This window comes from Phyllobates terribilis, unplaced genomic scaffold (genome assembly GCF_046119375.1).
Source record: "Phyllobates terribilis strain yellow unplaced genomic scaffold, ASM4611937v1 Scaffold_4__5_contigs__length_816908805, whole genome shotgun sequence".
In the NCBI taxonomy this organism is placed as follows: Eukaryota; Metazoa; Chordata; class Amphibia; order Anura; family Dendrobatidae; genus Phyllobates; species Phyllobates terribilis.
This window is the reverse complement of record NW_027362764.1, coordinates 685,794,818-685,817,083: the sequence shown is the minus strand read 5'-3', so window position 1 is coordinate 685,817,083 and position 22,266 is coordinate 685,794,818. Positions and strand designations below refer to the sequence as shown.

Below are 22,266 nucleotides of genomic sequence, written 5' to 3'. Positions count from 1 at the left end.
ACGGAGCGAAGTGCTTTTTTTCACACAAGCAAGGGCATGTGTCATTGGCAGTGTATGTCACATGTCCTTGCCCTATAAGACCAAGCCATTTTCCCCGTCGCCACCATTTTCTCACTGCTGCAGCTGCGTGTTAGACGGCACCGCTCTTGCTGTGTGCGCTATACCTTGTTAATTTCAAGCCAATTTTCGCACAAATATACAGATAGCTTGGGAGTAGGGAATAGTTGTGATTGCAGTCCTTTTAAGGACTAGGTTACAGCATTTCCTACGACTTTTATCAGGGAGGTCTGTGCTCTTAAATAGATCGGTTGTGGGAGTAAAGACTAATTGTAATTGCAGTCCTTTTCAGGACTAGGTTACATGAGTTCCTATCAGTTTTTGCCAGGCAGGTCTGTGCCAGTGCTGTGCAAGTTTTTTTCACATCATTTGGCTGAATCTAGCAAAGCTAATCCTTTTTGGCCTATTGCAGAGTGTGTTAGTCAGTGGAGTAGCCTATCTGTGTTGCAAGATATACCACCTGTGTATAGAATACCAATTTTTTTACTGCACCTAGTGAAGTAAAATCTTTTGGGCATAGCATCATTCTATTAGTCCATCTATACTGACCTCCATCAGGTTGCAAATTAAAACTAATTTTTATCTGCATCTACAGTACCTCTGAAAAAAATATTTGGGCTTCTAGCAGTGTGTGGGACTTGTTCTATTAGTCCATCTATACTGACCTCCATCAGGTTGCAAACTGAATATATTTTTTTCTGCATCTACCTCTGAAAAAATATTGGACTTCTAGCTGTGTGTGGGTCTTGTTCTATTAATCCATCCATACTGACCTCCATCAGGTTGCAAACTGAATATAATTTTTTTCTGCATCTAGCTCTGAAAAAATATTTGGCCTTCTAGTAGTGTGTCGGACTTTCTCTATTAGTCCATCTATACTGACCTCCATCAGGTTGCAAATTAAAACTAATTTTTATCTGCATCTACAGTACCTCTGAAAAAATATTTGGGCTTCTGGCAGTGTGTGGGACTTGTTCTATTAGTCCATCTATACTGACCTCCATCAGGTTGCAAACTGAATATATTTTTTTCTGCATCTACCTCTGAAAAAATATTGGAATTCTAGCTGTGTGTGGGTCTTGTTCTATTAATCCATCTATACTGACCTCCATCAGGTTGCAAACTGAATATATTTTTTTCTGCATCTACCTCTGAAAAAATATTTGGCCTTCTAGTAGTGTGTCGGACTTTCTCTATTAGTCCATCTATACTGACCTCCATCAGGTTGCAAATTAAAACTAATTTTTATCTGCATCTACAGTACCTCTGAAAAAATATTTGGGCTTCTAGCAGTGTGTGGGACTTGTTCTATTAGTCCATCTATACTGACCTCCATCAGGTTGCAAACTGAATATATTTTTTTCTGCATCTACCTCTGAAAAAATATTGGGCTTCTAGCTGTGTGTGGGTCTTGTTCTATTAATCGATATATACTGACCTCCATCAGGTTGCAAACTGAATATATTTTTTTCTGCATCTACCTCTGAAAAAATATTTGGCCTTCTAGTAGTGTGTCGGACTTTCTCTATTAGTCCATCTATACTGACCTCCATCAGGTTGCAAATTAAAACTAATTTTTATCTGCATCTACAGTACCTCTGAAAAAATATTTGGGCTTCTAGCAGTGTGTGGGACTTGCTCTATTAGTCCATCTATACTGACCTCCATCAGGTTGCAAACTGAATATATTTTTTTCTGCATCTACCTCTGAAAAAATATTGGGCTTCTAGCTGTGTGTGGGTCTTGTTCTATTAATCCATCTATACTGACCTCCATCAGGTTGCAAACTGAATAAATTTTTTTCTGCATCTACCTCTGAAAAAATATTTGGCCTTCTAGTAGTGTGTCGGACTTTCTCTATTAGTCCATCTATACTGACCTCCATCAGGTTGCAAATTAAAACTAATTTTTATCTGCATCTACAGTACCTCTGAAAAAATATTTGGGCTTCTAGCAGTGTGTGGGACTTGTTCTATTAGTCCATCTATACTGACCTCCATCAGGTTGCAAACTGAATATAGTTTTTTCTGCATCTACCTCTGAAAAAATATTGGGCTTCTAGCTGTGTGTGGGTCTTGTTCTATTAATCCATCTATACTGACCTCCATCAGGTTGCAAACTGAATATATTTTTTTCTGCATCTACCTCTGAAAAAATATTTGGCCTTCTAGTAGTGTGTCGGACTTTCTCTATTAGTCCATCTATACTGACCTCCATCAGGTTGCAAACTGAATATAATTTTTTTCTGCATCTAGCTCTGAAAAAATATTGGGCTTCTAGCTGTGTGTGGGTCTTGTTCTATTAATCCATCTATACTGACCTCCATCAGGTTGCAAATTCAAAATAATTTTTTTCTGCATCTAACCCAGCCAATAGTTTTGGCCTAATACCACAGTTTGGCCACTCAGCTCTGCTCGGTTACCATCCATTGTTTTTTTGTGCAAACAACTCCAGAGTTGTGAATTAGTTAACCACCAAAATGAGTGGAAAAAGGCCTGCTGCTGGTGGAAAGGGGAATAGGCGTGTTGGGAAGGGGAAAAAAGGTTGTGTCCGTGGGGTAGGTGTTAAAGCATCAGTAACATCTGCAGAAGAAAGACCATCTTCCAGCCAAACTAAAATGTCTACTTCTTTTAGCGGACAATGTGATAAGATCCCTTTCTTATGGCCACGCCAATCGCTACAAATTCCAGATGAGGCACAAAAACAGCAGGTGCTTCAACGGATATCAAGTGCTCCTTTAAGTGGGCTCTCCTCCACATCAACTTCAACATCACAAATACTCCAGTCCTCAAAGGTGTCACCCAAATCGCACTTGCTTCCTCACAGCTCCCAAATCTCCAGCTGCCCGTCTGAGTATGAGGTAGAACAGATGGTTGAGTCTGCAGAGCTGTTTACTCATACTATAGCCTGGGAATCAGAGGTCGACTCCAGCGCTTCTGTGAATCCAGACGAGGAAATGATCTGCACTGATGCCCAGAATCTTTATGAGTCGGATCCAGGACCAGACGCAGAAGGTTCTGACCATAATGTAGACCCTCATTCCCAAACTGTAACTCCTGTTGGTGGAGACAATGAGGAAGACGATGATAAGACTCAAATACCTGATTGGAGCGACAACTTTAGTTTTTTGTCAGGGCAGGAACAGGTTGGCTCTGAGGACGACGAGTGTGATAACGCACAGGGTGATGATGATGAGGTCGGAGATCCCACTTACTGTCAACCCACAGTCAGCCAAGAGATGAGGTCAGCAGAGGAGGTGGAGGAAGATGCTAGTGACGACGAGGTCAGGTTGCGCCTTCCTGGACAGAGACGTAGTACTGGAAGCACGTCAACAACTGCATCCTCAAACACAACTCTGCCTCTCACCACAAGTCGTGGTGGCTCTTCAGGTCGCATGGGTGCTAAGCCTTGCATAGCCTGGGCATTTTTTCAGATCGATAAAGATGACCCAACTCGTGTTATCTGTAACATTTGTCAGCAAAAGCTAAGTAGAGGCCAAAAAATACATAGTTTGAGTACTTCATGCATGAACCGGCACATGGACATGAAGCATAAGTTGCAGTGGGAAGCTCAGTGTGCTAAAATGCGGCCTAGCCGGCCGGGCCAACCACCGTCTGCCATATCTTGTGCATCCGCGGCCTCTTCATCCTCTGTGACTGGGGGGACAGCAGTCACACCTGTTTTGGGGCGCAGACCTGCCACCTCTTTACCCGCAACAGCCAGCGTGATTGGCAGGTCATCATTTTCTTTGGAGGTGGTAACACCAGCTGGTGTTGAGCGCTGTCCGACATCGATAGCACCACCTTTGGATGAAGGCAACCTAACATGTCCGCCTGCATCTTCCTCACAGACCGGCAGTTTGCCGGGGACACCCTTATCAACCCCGTCTAAGCACAATAGCCAGCCCTCGGTCCCTCAGATGTGGACAAGTAAAAGACCATTTCCTCCTAGCCATGAGAAAGCTAAGAGGTTGAATTTCACCATCTGCAAGCTCTTGGCTACAGAAATGCTGCCTTTCCGCCTGGTGGACACAGAGGATTTTCGAGACCTTATGTCCGTCGCAGTGCCCCAGTACCAGATGCCCAGTCGGCACTACTTCTCAAAGAAAGGTGTGCCTGCGCTCCACCAGCATGTCGCACACAACATCACCGCTTCTTTGAGAAACTCTGTGTGTGACAGGGTGCATTTCACCACAGACACTTGGACGAGTAGGCATGGACAGGGGCGTTACATGTCACTGACTGGGCACTGGGTAACTATGGTGACAGCAGGACAAGGGGCTGCTGTCCAAGTCTTGCCGTCCCCACGAGTTGTGCGTCAATCCTCTTTATGTCAAAGTTCCTCCACTGCTTCTGCCTCCTCAACTTCCTCTCGGTCTTCCACCTGCACCCAAAGCCTGTCTGGTCATGCCACAAGCTTTCTAACTGCGCAGAAGGGATCCTGCACACCTCCTTACTATGCTGGCAGTAGGGCTCAACGTCATCAGGCGGTTTTTACATTGAAATGTCTGGGAAATGTGAGTCACACAGCTGAGGAGTTGTGGTCAGCTCTGGAGAGCCAATTTCATGAATGGTTGTCTCCACTGGACCTGAAACCAGGGAAGGCCGTGTGCGACAATGCTGCAAACCTGGGTGCGGCCCTTCGCCGGGGCAATGTCACACACGTGCCTTGTATGGCTCACGTGTTGAACCTGGTTGTCCAGCAATTTTTAGCCCACTATCCCAGACTAGATGGCCTTCTGCAGAGGGCACGGTCGCTGTGTGCTCACTTCCGCCGTTCGCATCCCGCAGCTCAGCGACTTACATCTCTACAGAAGTCGTTGGGCCTGCCACTTCACCGGCTAAAATGCGATGTGCCTACCCGGTGGAATTCAACTCTGCACATGTTGCAGCGACTGTGGCAGCACCGACAAGCCCTGGTGCAATACGTTCTGACGTATAGCCTGGGCCAACGAGATTCAGAGGTGGGGCAAATCAAGCTGGAGGAGTGGTCTCAGATCAGGGACCTATGCACCCTTCTGCACAGTTTTGAAATGGCGACGAAGATGTTTAGTGCTGACGATGCCATTATCAGCATGACTATTCCGGTGATTTACATGCTGGAGCACATGTTAAACAGAATTCGGAGTCAGGTGGTGGCACAAGAGGAGGTGGAGGAAGTAGAAGAGGAGGAGTTGTATGCGGAAGGGCTAACATCTGCAAGGTCCAGAAGGTCGGCAGCACCAAGGCGGCAGGCATGTGAGGGTGGGGGAGATGGTTTTACCAGGGCGCATGGTAGCAGCCAAACTAGTGAGGAAGGTGCAGGAGCCCAGGAAGAAGTGGAGGACGAACTGATGCAAGACTCATCAGATGAGGGAGACCTTGATCACATTTCTGTTGTGCGAGGTTGGGGGGAGAGGACAGAGGAAGGAAGCATGATTGTTACCTCGCCACCAACACAACAGGGACTTGGTGCTCCTGGATGCGCAACACACATGAGTGCCTTCTTGCTGCACTACCTGCAACATGACCCTCGAATTGTGAGAATTAGAAATAATCCTGACTACTGGGTTGTCACACTGTTAGATCCCCGGTACAAAAGTAAATTTGCAGAAATTATTCCTGCCATAGAAAGGGATGCACGCATGCAGGAGTATCAGCAGAGACTGTTGCAGAATCTTACATGTGCTTTTCCACAAAATACCAGTGGTGCACGTAGTGAATCTCACAGTTCCAACTTGCCAACCGTGGGACCGTCAAGTGTTCAGCACTCAAACCGTAACAGAACCACAGTATCTGCTGGTAACATCAAATTTGCAGAATCATTTCACCACTTTTTTAGCCCATCCTTTGCAAGGCCACAGGAGACAAGAAGTCTGACACATAGTCAACGCCTAGAGACGATGGTACAGGAGTATCTCCAAGTAAACATTGAAGCCACGACTGTGTCACTGGACCCTTGCTCTTTTTGGGCTTCCAATCTGGATAAATGGCCGGAGCTAGCCACTTACGCCTTGGAGATCTTGTCATGCCCCGCAGCCAGCGTTCTGTCTGAACGTGTGTTCAGCGCTGCTGGTGGTGTGCTGACAGATAAGCGCACGCGGCTCTCCACTGATAATGTAGACACCCTACCAAACGTTTTAAGCTTTCAAATTACTAATCATGTTTATCTGTATCTTGACTGGAAAATAATTTGGGCTTTGTAGCAGTGTGCAGCACTGATCCTATTAGGCCATGTATAATAAGCTCCACCAGATTTAAAATTAAAAATAATTTTTAGCTGCATCTAGCCCGGAAAATAATTTTGGGGCTCCGAGATGCGCAAGACACATAAGTGCCTTCTTGCTGCACTACCTGCAGCATGACCCTCATATTGTCAGAATTCGAAGTAATCATGACTACTGGGTTGCCACACTCTTAGATCCCCCAAACTTTTCGATCAACCTTTTCATTTTAATAAAGACCAAAAAAATGGTCATTTTTGAAATTATAAGCATTAGCAGGTTGTTAGAAACTGAAATCAAACAGTTTTCAACTCAAAACTTTATTCTAGGTGATGTTACATTTTCACATAGGACCCCTTGTTCGAAAGGAGCTTCTGAACTCTCTCGTCCATTGAATTTGTCAGGTTTTGGATGGTTTCTGCTTCAATTGTTTTGCATGAGGACAGAATACCCTCCCAGAGCTGTTGCTTAGATGTGAACTGCCTCCCGCCATCATAGACACTCCTTTTAATGATGCTCCAAAGGTTCTGAATGGGGTAGAGGTCAGGGAGCATGGGGGTCACACCATAAGTTTGTCCCCTTTTATGCCCATATCAGCCAGAGATGCAGATGTTTTATGTGCAGCATGAGATGGTGCATTATCATGCAGAAAAATGATCTTGCTGTGAAATACACGGCTCTTCTTCTTGAACCATGGCAGGAAGTGCTGTTTGAGAAAATCCACATACATTATGGAGTTCATCTTTAGCGTCTTCAGGGATCCTAAAGGGGCCGACAATCTCTCTCCCCATGATTCCAGCCCAAAACATTACTCCACCTCCTTCTTGTTGGCGCTGTAGCCGTGTTTGCGTGGGGTGTCCATCAACCAGCCATCCTCCACTCCATCCATCTGGACCATCGAGCGCTGCACGGCACTCATCCGTGAACAAAACAGTTTTGAAATCAGTCTTCATGTAATATTTGGCCCACTGGAGCCGTTTCTGCTTGTGTGAAGTGGATAGAGGAGGTCGACAGGATGGCGTATGCACAGCTGCAAACCTCTGAAGGACCCTGCATCTTGTTGTTCGGGGGACGTTGGAGGCACAAGCAGCTTCAAAAACTTGTTTGCTGCTATGACAAGGCTTTTTTGCCGCTGCTCTTTCAACCTGACGTAATTGCCTGTAGGAAAGAGTCCTCAATTTGCCCTTATCAGCACGCACACGTGTGTACTGTGAATCAGCTACATACTTCTTGATTGCCAAGACACTTCATCCTGATCATCGCACAATGTTGATTGTAGTCATGCCTTGACCTAAACACTCCACAATTTGTTGCTTCTCAGCAGCCGACACATCCTTTTTCTTTCCCATTTTGGCAGAAAATGTAGGCTGCTTAATAATGTGAGAGAGCCTTCTTAAGTAGTCTTGCCTTTCATTGGACACACCTGCCAAACTAATTAGCACAGGTGTCTGCAATTGCTTACAGTGATATAAAGAGCCCTGACACACATCACCATCAATGAGTTTAACTGACAAACAAACAAATTCTTCCCTTATCACTCCTAAACACTTTTTGCATAATAATTTGGAACGCGGTGTACATGTGCTTTTCCACAAAACACCAGCTGTTCACGTAGTGAATCTTACAGTTCTAACTTGCCAACCGTGGTCTGTATGGAATTGTTCAATAAAGGGCCCAAAATTAAGATAACATAGATGGGAGAGGTCTCTATGAATAGGAATTCCTAAGTATTTGATACCCTGTGAGGGCCAGGCATAGGGAAAGTTGGACTGGATGGAATCCTTTATGGATTTGGGGAGGGAGACATCGAGGGCCTCAGACTTCGCTGCATTGATTTTAAAATTTTACCATGTAACAAAGTGATCTATTTCAGCCATAACAGCATGGATGGATATATGTGATTGAGTGATATATACTAGGACATCATCAGCAAATAGAGAGCACTTGTACTCGGTGCCTCCCACCTCAATCCACCTAATATTGGGGTTATGGCGAATTGATGAGAGCAGGTGCTCCGTCACTAGGATGTATAAGAGAGGGGACAGAGGACATCCCTGCCTTGTCCCATTGGTGATTGTGAAAGGTGATGAAAATGTTCTGACGCACCCCCTGGGCCTTGGGACACCCGGAGCCGGACCCTTTTTGGTGGATGCTGGTGGTTGTAGTCTTCGTGGCGGCGACCCGGTTCCGTGGCTCAGGGCGGTCAAACCAGTGGCGGAACTATTTATGTGGTTTTGATGTTTAAATGTCCGACTACGCCACCCGTGGATTGCGGTCAGAGTGAACCGCCGCTACAGGGCAGACCGCTGAGGCTGGTGTTGTGGGTGCAGCAGAGCGTAGCATAACTCCCCACGGGAGGAGTATAGCCTCAGGGCAGTGTATGCGGAGGATGGGGGTGATGGTGCAGGGCAGCAGCAGTAACGACACGGAGTCAGTGATGCAGTCCAGGGCCTTTACTCACAGTTCTTATTATCCAGACCACGTCTGCAGGTAACGGCTGCCCACGTCGTACTGTGCTCACCAGGTGAGGGGCTCAGACAACTCCCAGATAACTTTGGAGCACTTCACAGGACCCCCTTTGTGTGTCCTTTGTCTGGCCTTTCTTACCAACACTTCTGTCCGGCTGCCTCGGGCCTCCTCTTGGTAAACTTGGCGCCAGTTTCCCTGACCCTATGTGGTGCCTTCCTAGTGGGTGTAGCGAGGGGCTGCGCCACATAAAATGTCAGAGCCTCCGGTTTCTAGCTGAGGGTCGTTTCCTGCCTCCACTAGTTCGGGGACCGGTCTCCCCCTTTGGCCTGACCCCTCCACGCAGGTGGATTCGGGCGTGCGGTGGCGACTCGCCCGTCCGCACCCTTGGGATCCCTTCATTCCTCGTTCCTGGAGCCTTCTCCGCTCCTCTTCCTTCCTTCTCCCTCTTCCAGGCCTGGGCCTCTGTTACTAGGCCCGCCTCCAGAGCAGAGCTCATGCAGAGCCCCTGCTCCCTGCCACTTCTGCTCAGACTTCTCTGCACTGAACTAAGATGGTGCCCACCTTTTATACTCCCTTCTCAATGCACCCAGGAACTGCTTCCTCCCTGCTCCTGCACTACAGGGTTCCCCTTCCTCAGTGTTCCCTCCCCCCACTCCAGCCAGGGACAGGGACTGTCGTGCCCATCTCAGGGGCATATTGGTCGCCCTGCCCCACGGCAATGTGGTGTAATGCATGCAGGTGCCGGGTCTTGATCCACACTCCATCCTTACCTGAGAGTGAGATATCACACCTCTGGGTGAGGTGCAATACGTCTGTAGCAACCGAGCCCTCAGGGTGCTACAGTTCCATTTATCTTCAGCCTAGGTGACGTATTGCAATACAGGGCCGTGATTTTGGCTATAAAAGGGTCCCCTAGACCCCTACCCCAAGCTTTTTAAGAGAATCATATATGGCGTGCCAGGAGACTCTATGGAATGCTTTCTCAGCATCCAACGAGAGTATCTAATTACAAATTTTTAACTGCATCTAGCCCAGGAAATACTTTGTGCCTAGTAGCAGTGTCTGCTAGTCAGCGGATTATCCCGGCTGTTAAGCAAGCTACACCACCTGTAGTTTAGACACTTAATTTTTTCAAAGGAAATGCTTCGGGACCATGGGATACTCAGTGAAGAGCATCAGGAGGCACCCCAAGGCATAGGGGCTGGGACTGGCAGTAGGATGCCTTGCGGTGGACAGCCGAGCTCGATCCTTATAAAAGCTTTTTAACTGCAGCAGCTTTAGTGGACGCTACTGGAGCTGGAATTACGCGGCTGCTGGCATGAGACTTGCCCTCCAATAGATCCTTGTAAATGGATTTAAAGTGTATTCATTCAAATTAGAGAGACAATTTAAATTAAAAAGCTTAGAGCTGCCTCCACCACAGGGGGGCTCGCTCGACCCACCAGCGGACAGGCACCAGTATTGGGAGAGGGGGGCTGGCCATCAGGGTTCACCGCGGCTCTGGCACAAACCCGGCGACACGGAGGTGGCACGGGCAGGAGCGGACTGGCCGTGTCGGCTTCTCACTTTTTGGATTTTAGAAGGGCATGACATGCCTATATCTGTGTCTCCCCCTCCTTTTACTCCTCCACCTCTTTTATTTTCGCATGACTATATGTACTTGTCACTTTTCCATGTGTTAGTTGTGTCTTCTGAGCAGTTTGTCAGCTTTTGGACACCTTTGAAGGTGTTTTCTATGTGTTTCTATGTGTTTTTGTTTGCCTGCCATTGGTTTTAACGGTGTTCGAAGGTGTTCGACGAACAGTTCGACGAACAGTTCGGCGAACACACGGGTGTTCGACGAACCGAACCGAACTCGAACACTACGGGGGTGGCTCAACACTATTCTGGAATTACCCAGGCGCAACTCCAAATTAAAATGAGGAAAAATTTGCTGAAATTATACAAAATCATGCCAAAATATGCTGTCAAAATCCATGCCTGTAGAAATTCAGAGACATTTGAGAGCTTCTCTGATAAGTTTGATTTATCCAATGAGGAGAGGAATCAATTATTTAAAATATGGATTCCTGTGACATTGTCCAGACGTTTACATTTAATGCCCTGTGAAAATTACTCTCCTAATGGATGGGAAAATGATTCGGACAGATTAAGATATTTGATTTATTGTGTCACAAAGGATTTTCCCAACATAGAAGATCTGCAGAAACTAAGGATTGGTAGGAAGGAATGTACATATACATTCATGTCCATATTTGAGCGGTTGTACAAAGCTCTCATCAAAAATGGAAAAGTACAACATATGATAACAACTTTTGTACAAAAATTCAAATTCCTAAATTCAGTTTCCCAAGTTATGGCATCACAAAAAAATTCATTATTTGAATGTGCGCAGATGCTGGATTTTGTTAGAAAACATGAGAATCGTGAAAAGAAAATAAATCAAGCTAAATTTATAAAACCAGGAAAGGTAAAATCTTACCAAAAGCCAATATCAAACTCTCCTAGACTGAGTCATCCCCACAGTGAACTCTATCAAATACGCAGAAGATTTCATATATGTTATAAGCCATATTAGCCAGTGCAAAGATCCATCTCTCCACAGAATGAGTTAATTCTCAGTCAGAACTGTGATTCTCTAAAAAGGAAAATGGCTGAAACTGATGGACAGAGACAGGTGAGACGACCAACTCACAGTGACGTCATGGAATGTGGACAGAAGAACAGGCAGTTCTCTGAGGTTTTGAAGGATAGAAAAATGTCTTCCCTAAATAGGGCGTTCCTGGAGATATTTGAGAGAGACAGAAGATTTGGTTTAGGGAGTGGCTAAGGAAAAACTGCAATTATAATGTTGTATCAAAATGTAATACAATGTCTCAATATTTATTTATAATCTTATACAGTAAAATTGTAGTTACATAGTTTCTAATAGTTCATATATATATATATATATATATATATATATATATACACTTGTCTAAGTAGAGATTCCGTATAATTGTATTTATATATACGTTTATAAGATATATATATATTAATTAATAAATTAGAACTTCATATATATAAATTTAAGTAGCAATATTTTGAATTACATTAGAACCAACCAATATATGTATAAGATATTTAAATAATTCTGCTTCTGTATGAATTTGATATTTAATTTTATTTTCTTATATTTCCTTAGAGATTTCATTCCAAAGCAGGATTTGATCAAAGAACTCTAAAATGGATTTATTTCTTTATTCACACAGGAAGTGAAAAAATTGCATGACTTTATGTGTATAACATTTTAAAATAATAACAATATATCTAGTTGAACTATAATATATATGTAATACTTATTAATTCTTTTGTGTTGCTAATATTTTCTGTGCATGAAGTGTTCGTGCAAATTAAAGTAGCTTTACAGCATGACGTGTGACAGCTGCGGCCTTTGAACTTTGAGCTAATAGTATAGGATCCCATTCATTCTATTTTCAACTGATGTAACTTAAGACCGGGCAGCCAGTGAAAAAAGAATCTAAGACAAGAGTTTTTTCAAGTGTCTGAAATTCCAGTGACTTACTCTCATATTATATAATATGTACTTGGGGAATATTCAAAGAAATATAAAGATATTCAATTGATATGGCAATGCTCATTAATAAATTGGGATACAACAATTTTGGGTTAAATATATATATATATATATATATATAAAACTTCATATGTGGAATGTTTGAGTTGAACAGATCTGTGAATGTCAGAGTGAAGGTGACAGATGAGTAAATCAGCAGCTGCTAAGTGTGATTGATGTGACAGAGGCCTCGTATGTTTGTATGTTTGAAAAAAAAAAACGTTTCTTTATGTGAAGGTACAAAAATATATTTAATTCTGAGGAAATTATAATACATAATTAGGTATTATCAACATATATATTTCTATATTTCTTTAATAATTATTATTTCTTGATTTAACTAATAGTGGATAAGGGCAACCACACATCAAAATGGTTTACAAAGCAAATTTATATTTAGAATAATTTTCCACATGATAATATTCTTGAATAACTATAATATTATTTTTAATGGTTACCTAAATAGGTACACACCTCTCTTTAGTCAAATTTATGCTACTCATCGATATGAAATTTATGCACAATATTTCTAGAAGAATAATTATTTTTAATTTGGTTCTGATATATACATAAATTTTATAAAATAATATTTTTGGTATTAAGGGGGAAAATGTGTTTTTGATCCTGATTACATAATCACTTTTGATCAATACTTATTTTCCACACATTTTAATAAAGAAGAAATAATAATAAGGTACTATGGTATAATTAAGAAGGGTATTACATGCAAAGTTGCATAATTTAATATTTTTTGGTGGTACAAGGTTAGGACAAATATGAAATCATCCAGATAATGGAGCTATAAGGGTATTATTTATGGAGAATATAATTACTCTGCATTTGTCATTAAAATTTAAAGGCCTTATTTTTATTTTTATTCTTATTTTTACTCTTAATTTTATTTTTCATTTTTAAAATTTTATTCTTACTTTATACTTCTTATTTTTCTATTTTTTCATTTTTTAATTCTCATTTGATTTTATTTGAGTTCAATATCTCAATTGAGAAAACACATTAATATTTAATAAAGTAATGTCTAATACAAGAGTATTGCTTCATTAAATATATATTGCTAAGGAAAAAAATGTTTACATTTTCTGAGTAAACACAACAATTCATTCATTCATTTATTCATTCATTCATTCATACATTCATATATTTATTCATTTTCGTTCAGGAGTATACATTCTTTGATATTATTGGTTTAATAAAGATATAAAAACTTGTTTTTTCAAAATACACTGACACCTATGGGTTGGAAAAGGTAATTACACCTATGACATAAAAATGTTCTATCATATGGAGAACTTGATTGATAATGAATTATTATCTATTATTGTTTATTATTCCAAACATAATTTATTTTAATATTTTGATAATAATTAGATGGATATTACTGATTGCTATGGTACGCTGTGATATTATAGGTTAGGAAAAACTGCCAGATTTGGTATCAGATTAGGGAATGAAGACTTCAATCAAGACGTCGCAATTATGAATTCTATCTTAATAAAGACTTTTCATTTTTATAAATCAAAGAGATTCTCAAAAGTTACAAGAAGAAGCAACTGATATCCGGACGTCTCAGAAGGTAACAGGTGTGAATGCTGAGTGTTATAATAGACTGTGTCCATTACATACAATACAATTCACACCACTGATCACCAGGACGGCAGAGGATGATGATCCTATATGTACTGTGTTGTGTTCAAGTTTCATCATGTTCCAGTGGTTTCTTATCACCTGCAACGCTTCAATGAAAGCTGGTGAACAGGTAATAGCTGGCATATGTGTTCTGTATATAAAGGACTGAGTACTGGTTATGGTGCTATATAAAGCAGGAAAGTGTCAAGTTAACCCTTGCTTTACTGACCAAAGACGTCACATCTGTTCCAAAAGTGACACGAGACCAGTGCGGACACACGGAAGATTCCAAAGACGATCCAATGTAAGTCCAGGTGACACTGCACAGATATTAAAGCTACATTTCATCCATGGACTTTGTTTTCTTATCAACTGACACACATGATCTTTCTAATAAAGAGTACAGTTTATGGACTGAACAATAATGAGCACAATTATGGACTGTACAATATCTACATGCTGTAATTTATTTCAAAGTAGTTTTCATCTAAAGACTGTGTTATAAAAGAACCAAGAGGAAGATGAGACGACGACAGTATGACATCAGATGATGACGATTGAACCCGCGATTGCTTCAATTTAGATATAGGGAAGTATAATTATACATATTAAATGAATATTAGTCACGGCTTACCATAACATGAATTCACATCATTATATAACAATAATCCGATATTGATACTATTATTACTATTATTATTATTATGGAAATTTAATGATATTGCCAAGGAAGAAGGAAAGAAAAAATGATTGATGAATGTATCTTCTTTTGAGAAATTTCAGTTAAAGTCCTTTTATTCTCAAAAAAGGGGGAAATGTTAAATGGTTAATTATGGAAATTCATTTGGAATGTTAATCGATAATCATTTTTCTGAGTTCTATGCCTCAGCCATCGTGTCTAGTTGACATGCGCTATTTGTGTGTGTATTTTTGGTTCACTACCATATGTAGAACAGGTGTCCATACGACTGGCTATAAAAGCCCATGGTACAGAAAGGGGGGGCTCTCTTGCTCTGCCCACCCCACAAGACACAGAATCTTCATGCTGAGAAGCAGATGACATGTAGGCCTGGACACATGCTGGACAAAGACATGATTTACCAGCCAGGATCCAAGGAAAGATGGGTGAATCTCAACAATTAAGCTAATTATGGACAAATGGACAATTACTTTATAACTAATTATTGTATGTACCTGCTGAAATCTGATTCTTTTTAATGGACAATCCAAGAATAAATGGATACATTTTTTTATAAGAATATAGTGATATTGATACTTTGAGAAGTCCTCAGTAGAAAAAAAATAATATAGGAAGAGTATTATTTTACAGTCTCCCATCCAAGTACTAACCAGGCCCAACCCTGTTTAGCTTCCGAGATCAGATGAGATCAGGCGTATCCAAGGTGGTATGGCCAGTAGACGGTGCTCGATCCATCGCCCGGCCAGCCTTTCTCAGGATCGCTTGATGGCGAGCAATCTGGCCGTGACGGGGCGGGCTCCGAAGGGTCCATGCAAAGTCTGTGCCGTCCCTACAGGTGTGGTTTGTTTAGCAGTGATTCACCCACCGCATCAGGTGTCTTCAAAAACGTCTCGGCGCAGGGCCTCCTGCAGGCTAAACCCTTCATCGCGGTAATGTGACAGAAAGAGCAAGCTGGACCCGTAAATTGGGGGTGGAGCGAGACGTCCAGGGGTGAATGAAGGAAGAGGGTGAGATGGTTGCCAGTGATTTTGAGCTGCTCTTCAGGGGGGAGGGTCGTGTTGCCTGCAAAAGTCTTCTGCTTGGGGTTACCGGTTGTTGCCTCCAGCCACCCGGGAGACGCTGGTCCTGGTGAAAAGGAGCCTAGTATTAAAAGTAAATAAGCAACAATGCTGGAGGCCCACTGTGATCAGAAGGATGCTGGTATTTTGCATTGATGAAATAGCGCAAGAGAGAAAGCAAATGAAAAAAAGAAAAGAGAATGAATGTGTGCACTTGTGAAAGGGAATGGAAAAAAGGCATAGAAGAGAGTGCCCCCTGCTGGTGGAAGGAAGGAAAAAGCAAAAGCCTACAGCACATGGTATTCCCAAGCAGTCTCCCATCCAAGTACTAACCAGGCCAAACCCTTCTTAGCTTCCAAGATCAGACAAGATCAGGCGTGTTTAGGGTTGTGTGGCCGTAGGCAGAGACACGCCTCTCACTTGCTGCTTTTCTACTTTGAAGTCTGGCTGCCGGATGCCCTTTCCAGTGTTCAGCAAGACCAGGTCCTTTTGTGCTTTCCCTTCTCTTCAATTTTTTTGCTGGCTTCCTTAAAAGGTCTTGTAGACAGAAGGCCCCACTCAGAGCCGCTGAGCTCACTGATCGGCTGCAGCGCTGTCGACGGAACGTCAGCTTCACGGCCAATGCCACAGGCCGGGAGAAGAGGCGAGACTCACTGGTAGACCCGGGTAAGGTGATTAGAGCGCGGTTAGTTGCTTTCTAATAGCCTGCAGCCGGGGATAACTTTTAATGAAAGGGAACAATCCCTTTGACTGTCTGCAGCGCGCCACACCTAGGAAGCGCACTCTCACACACAAGCCAGCATGCACACGTGCTCACACGTGATAACAACCCCTATCTGCCCCTACAACCTCTCCGTCACCATGCGTCAGACTCTCCTGCCTGTTTTATGATTTCAGGGCCCTAGCAGGAATCACCACCCCCTCCCCAATTCCTTCCGCACCTTCCCTGCCTTCCTTGCACTGAGGTTAGCTCTTTGTCAGCCATCTAGCTTGGCTACACAAGCTTCTTTGCAGAGAAACATGTTACTTCTGCTGGCCCTCGCTAGGCGGCCGGCATCCAAAACCTTCCCTGGGCACCTGCTGAAAGCCTGGCCCCTTCAGGGCCCCGGGTGCTTTTAACGCCATCATTTCCACACGGCGAGCTGCGGAGTCAATAAGCACTCCTAGCCGTGGCAAGGAGCTCGGCGTCAGGCCTGCGTGAAGGCGGCGGGGTAGCGTACTTAGCTGCCAACTGGCTCAGAGGCCTTGGGGCTTTCATCATCTAAGTTACTTAAGGTCGGTGTCCGGCAAGGCGCCGTTCCATGCTAGCCGAGCTGGGCAGTAGGGAAAAACGTTATCAAAATGGTCTACAGCACCCGGTGTCCCCAGGAGGTCTCCTATCCAAGTACTGTCTGAGCCCAGCCCTGCTTTGCTTCCGAGATCAGACGAGATCGGGCGTATCCAAGGTGGTATGGCCAGTAGACGCTGCTCGATCCATTGCCCGGCCAGCCTTTCTCAGGATCGCTTGGTGGCGAGCAATCTGGCCGTGACGGGGCGGGCTCCGAAGGGTCCATGCAAAGTCTGTGCCGTCCCTACAGATGTGGTTTGTTTAGCAGTGATTCACCCGCCGCATCAGGTGTCTTCAAAAATGTCTCGGCGCAGGGTCTCCTGCAGGCAAAACCCTTCATCACGGTAATGTGACAGAAAGAGCAAGCTGGACCCGTAACTTCGGGGCGGAGCGAGACGTCCAGGGGTGAATGAAGGAAGAGGGTGAGATGGTTGCCAGTGACTTTGAGCTGCTCTTCAGGGGGGAGGGTTGTGTTGCCTGCAAAGGTCTTCTGCTTGGGTTTACCGGTGGTTTCCTCCAGCCACGCGGGAGACGCTGGTCCTGGTGAAAAGGAGCCTAGTATTAAAAGTAAAGAAGCAACAATGCTGGAGGCCCACGGTGATCAGAAGGATGTTGGTATTTTGCAGAGATGAAATAGCGCAAGAGAGAAAGCAAATGAAAAAAAGAAAAGAGAATGAATGTGTGCACTTGTGAAAGGGAATGGAAAAAAGGCATAGAAGAGAGTGCCCCCTGCTGGTGGAAGGAAGGAAAAAGCCTACAGCACATGGTATTCCCAGGTGGTCTCCCATCAAAGTACTAACCAGGTGCAACCCTGCTCAGCTTCCGAGATCAGATGAGATCAGGCGTGTTCAGGGTGGTGTGGCCGTAAGCAGAGACAAGCCTCTCACTTGCTGCTATTCTACTGTGACGTCTGGCTGCCGGCTGCCCCTTCCAGTGCTCAGCAAGACCAGGTCCTTTTGTGCTTTCCCTTCTCTTCAATTTTTTTGCTGGCTTCCTTAAAAGGTCTTGTAGACACAACGTCCCACTCAGAGCCCCTGAGCTCACTGATCGGCTGCAGCGCTGTCGACGGAACGTCAGCTTCACGGCCAATACCACAGGCCGGGAGCAGAGGCGAGACTCACCGGTAGACCCGGGTAGGGTGAGTAGAGCGCGGTTAGTTGCTTTCTAATAGCCTGCAGCCGGGGATTAACTTTTAATGAAAGGGAACAATCCCTTTGACTGTCTGCAGCACGCCACACCTAGGAATCGCACTCTCACACACAAGCCAGCATGCACACGTGCTCGCACGTGACAACACCCCCTATCTGCCCCTACAACCTCTCCGTCACCATGCGTCAGACTCTCCTGCCTCTTTTCTGATTTCAGGGCCCTAGCAGGAATCACCCCCCCCTCCCCAATTCCTTCCTTGCCTTTCTTGTCTTCCTTGCACTGAGGTTAGCTCTTTGTCAGCCGTCTGGCTTGGTTACACAAGCTTCTTTGCAGAGAAACATGTTACTTCTGCTGGCCCTCGCTAGGCGGCCGGCATCCAAAACCTTACTTGGGCACCTGCTGAAAGCCTGGCCCCTTCACGGCCCCGGGTGCTTTTAACGCCATCATTTCCACACAGCGAGCTGCGGAGTCAATAAGCACTCCTAGCCGTGGCAAGGAGCTCGGTGTCAGGCCTGCATGAAGGCGGCGGGGTAGCGTACTTAGCTGCCAACTGGCTCAGAGGCCTTGGGGCTTCCATCATCTAAGTTACTTAAGGTCGGTGTCCGGCAAGGCGCCGTTCCATGCTAGCCGAGCTGGGCAGTAGGGCAAAACGTCATCAAAATGATCTACAGCACCCGGTGTTCCCAGGAGGTCTCCCATCCAAGTACTGTCTGAGCCCAGCCCTGCTTTGTTTCCGAGATCAGGCGAGATCAGGCGTATCCAAGGTTGTATGGCCAGTAGACGCTGCTCGATCCATCGCCCGGCCAGCCTTTCTCAGGATGGCTTGGTGGCGAGCAATCTGGACGTGACGGGGCGGGCTCCGAAGGGTCCATGCAAAGGCTGTGCCGTCCCTACAGGTGTGGTTTATTTAGCAGTGATTCACCTGCCACATCAGGTGTCTTCAAAAATGTCTCGGCGCAGGGTCTCCTGCAGGCTAAACCCTTCATCGCGGTAATGTGGCAGAAAGAGCAAGCTGGATCCGTAACCTGGGGGCGGAGCGAGACGTCCAGGGGTGAATGAAGGAAGAGGGTGAGATGGTTGCCAGTGACTTTGAGCTGCTCTTCAGGGGGGAGGGTCGTGTTGCCTGCAAAGGTCTTCTGCTTGGGGTTACCGGTGGTTGCCTCCATCCACGCGGGAGACGCTGGTCCTGGTGAAAAGGAGCCTAGTATTAAAAGTAAAGAAGCAACAATGCTGGAGGCCCACGGTGATCAGAAGGATGCTGGTATTTTGCAGAGATGAAATAGCGCAAGAGAGAAAGCAAATGAAAAAAAGAAAAGAGAATGAATGTGTGCACTTGTGAAAGGGAATGGAAAAAAGGCATAGAAGAGAGTGCCCCCTGCTGGTGGAAGGAAGGAAAAAGCAAAAGCCTACAGCACCTGGTATTCCCAGGTGGTCTCCCATCCAAGTGCTAACCAGGCCCAACCCTGCTTAGTTTCCAAGATCAGATGTGTTCAGGGTAGTGTGGCCGTAGGCTCAGACAAGCCTCTCACTTGCTGCTTTTCTACTCTGACGTCTGGCTGCCGGCTGCCCTTTCCAGTGCTCAGCAAGACCAGGTCCTTTTGTGCTTTCCCTTGTCTTCAATTTTTTGCTGGCTTCCTTAAAAGTTCTTGTAGACACAACGCCCCACTCAGAGCCGCTGAGCTCACTGATCGGCTGCAGCGCTGTCGACGGAACGTCAGCTTCACGGCCAATGCCACAGGCCGGGAGCAGAGGCGAGACTCACCGGTAGACCCGGGTAGGGTTAGCAGAGCGCGGTTAGTTGCTTTCTAATAGCCTGCAGCCGGGGATTAACTTTTAATGAAAGGGAACAATCCCTTTGACTGTCTGCAGCGCGCCACACCTAGGAAGAGCACTCTCACACACAAGCCAGCATGCACACGTACTCGCACGTGACAACACCCCCTATCTGCCCCTACAACCTCTCCGTCACCATGCGTCAGACTCTCCTGCCTGTTTTATGATTTCAGGGCCCTAGCAGGAATCACCTCCCCCCTCCCCAATTCCTTCCGCACCTTCCTTGCCTTCCTTGCACTGAGGTTAGCTCTTTGTCAGCCGTCTGGCTTGGTTACACAAGCTTCTTTGCAGAGAAACATGTTACTTCTGCTGGCCCTCGCTAGGTGTCCAGCATCCAAAACCTTCCCTGGGCACCTGCTGAAAGCCTGGCCCCTTCACGACCCCGGGTGCTTTTAACGCCATCATTTCCACACGGCGAGCTGCAGAGTCAATAAGCACTCCTAGCCGTGGCAAGGAGCTCGGTGTCAGGCGTGCGTGAAGGCGGCGGGGTAGCGTACTTAGCTGCCAACTGGCTCAGAGGCCTTGGGGCTTCCATCATCTAAGTTACTTAAGGTCGGTGTCCGGCAAGGCGCCGTTCCATGCTAGCCGAGCTGGGCAGTAGGGCAAAACGTCATCAAAATGGTCTACAGCACCTGGTGTCCCCAGGAGGTCTGCCATCCAAGTACTATCCGAGCCCAGCCCTGCTTTGCTTTCGAGATCAGACGAGATCGGGCGTATCCAAGGTGGTATGGCCAGTAGACGCTGCTCGATTCATCGCCCGGCCAGCCTTTCTCAGGATCGCTTTGTTATGATCTGCTACAGAGACTAAGGAAAGAAAGGAGATCTATCCCTACAATAGAACTAAGCTAGATCCCTACGATGTAACGGGGAACCTGATCCTGCGATCAGACCCGCTAAAGTCCTCGGCTAGTCTGAACGCAGACCTATAGATGTGAGGGAGGGATCCCTACAAGATCTAGGGACTGGGAAAAGTTGGACACCTCCTAGCAGAAATAGTAGCAGTCAAAGACAAACACACAACAAAAAGGCATAGGGGTCAGAAGACCTAGCAAAACTAACAGAGAACGGCAACAGAGTAACAAGCTAGCTCAACAGTAGTAAATACAAATGAAGTCCAGCAAAGCCAGGAGGGCAGAGCCGGATTAAATAGGCAAAATGGTCATGTGACCAGCAAACTAAAAAAAACCTAACAGGAGAGTTGTAACAGTACCCCCTCTTCTAAGAGGATCCTCCGGATCCCCTAGGCCCAGGCTTACCAGGAAACCTCCTGTGAAACGCTCGGACAAGTCTGGGGGCAGAAACATAATATGCTCTCACCCATGAGTTATCCTCAGGTCCGAAACCCTTCCAAGCGACGAGATACTGCAAACTCCCTCTATACCGTCTAGAATTTAGGATGCAGGAAATTTCATATTCCCCATCCTCCACCACCGGAGGAACAGTGGCAGAGGCGTCACCATCCGACACATCAGCTTTTTTCAACAGAGAAACATGAAACACCGGATTAATCCTCCAGGACGTAGGAACCTCCAGCCTAACAGCAGATTGGTTAACTATCTGAAGTTCCTTAAAGGGCCCTACGAACTTGGGACCCAATTTTTTAGAAGGAATCCTCAATCGCAGATTCTTAGAGGACAACCAAACCATGTCACCAACCGCAAACAAAACCTCTTGCCGTTTCCTATCAAAGTACCTCATAGATTTTTTGTTAGCCTCCTGAAGATTACCACGCACATTCGTCCAAACTCTCTCCAAATCACCGGAAAAACTCTCCTCCTCAGGCACAGCCGAAACCAATTTGGAAAATGACCCAAAAGACGGATGTCTCCCAGAACAACAAAAAAAAGGCGAACACCCAGCAGAAGAGGATGTATGGTTGTTAAGAGCAAATTCAGCAAGTGGCAGAAACTCAGACCACCCCTCTTGATTGTCTGCCACAAAACAACACAAGAACTGCTCAACATCCTGGTTCTTCCTTTCTGTCTGGCCATTAGACTCAGGATGATATCCGGATGAAAACGACAAATGAACTCCCAACCTGTCACAAAAGGCACGCCAAAAATGAGCCACGAACTGAGGTCCCCTATCAGAAATAATGTCAGTAGGAACACCATGTAGTCTGACAATCTCCTTGACAAAGGCCTTAGCGAGTGTCTTAGCGCAAGGCAGTTTGATGAAGGGAACCAAGTGACACATCTTGCTAAAACGGTC

General features: G+C 45.3%; 6 pseudogenes; all 6 read right to left on the bottom strand.

The window, feature by feature from the left end:
• Positions 1 to 16,030: 16,030 nt before the first annotated feature.
• Positions 16,031 to 16,149, bottom strand: LOC141268476 (5S ribosomal RNA; annotated as a pseudogene).
• Positions 16,150 to 17,089: 940 nt separating this feature from the next.
• LOC141268762 (5S ribosomal RNA) lies at positions 17,090 to 17,209 on the bottom strand (annotated as a pseudogene).
• Positions 17,210 to 17,824: 615 nt separating this feature from the next.
• LOC141267876 (5S ribosomal RNA) lies at positions 17,825 to 17,943 on the bottom strand (annotated as a pseudogene).
• Positions 17,944 to 18,884: 941 nt separating this feature from the next.
• Positions 18,885 to 19,004, bottom strand: LOC141270157 (5S ribosomal RNA; annotated as a pseudogene).
• A 621-nt stretch (positions 19,005 to 19,625) lies between these two features.
• On the bottom strand, positions 19,626 to 19,734 carry LOC141270097 (5S ribosomal RNA; annotated as a pseudogene).
• Positions 19,735 to 20,675: 941 nt separating this feature from the next.
• Positions 20,676 to 20,795, bottom strand: LOC141268052 (5S ribosomal RNA; annotated as a pseudogene).
• Between the last annotated feature and the right edge of the window lie 1,471 nt (positions 20,796 to 22,266).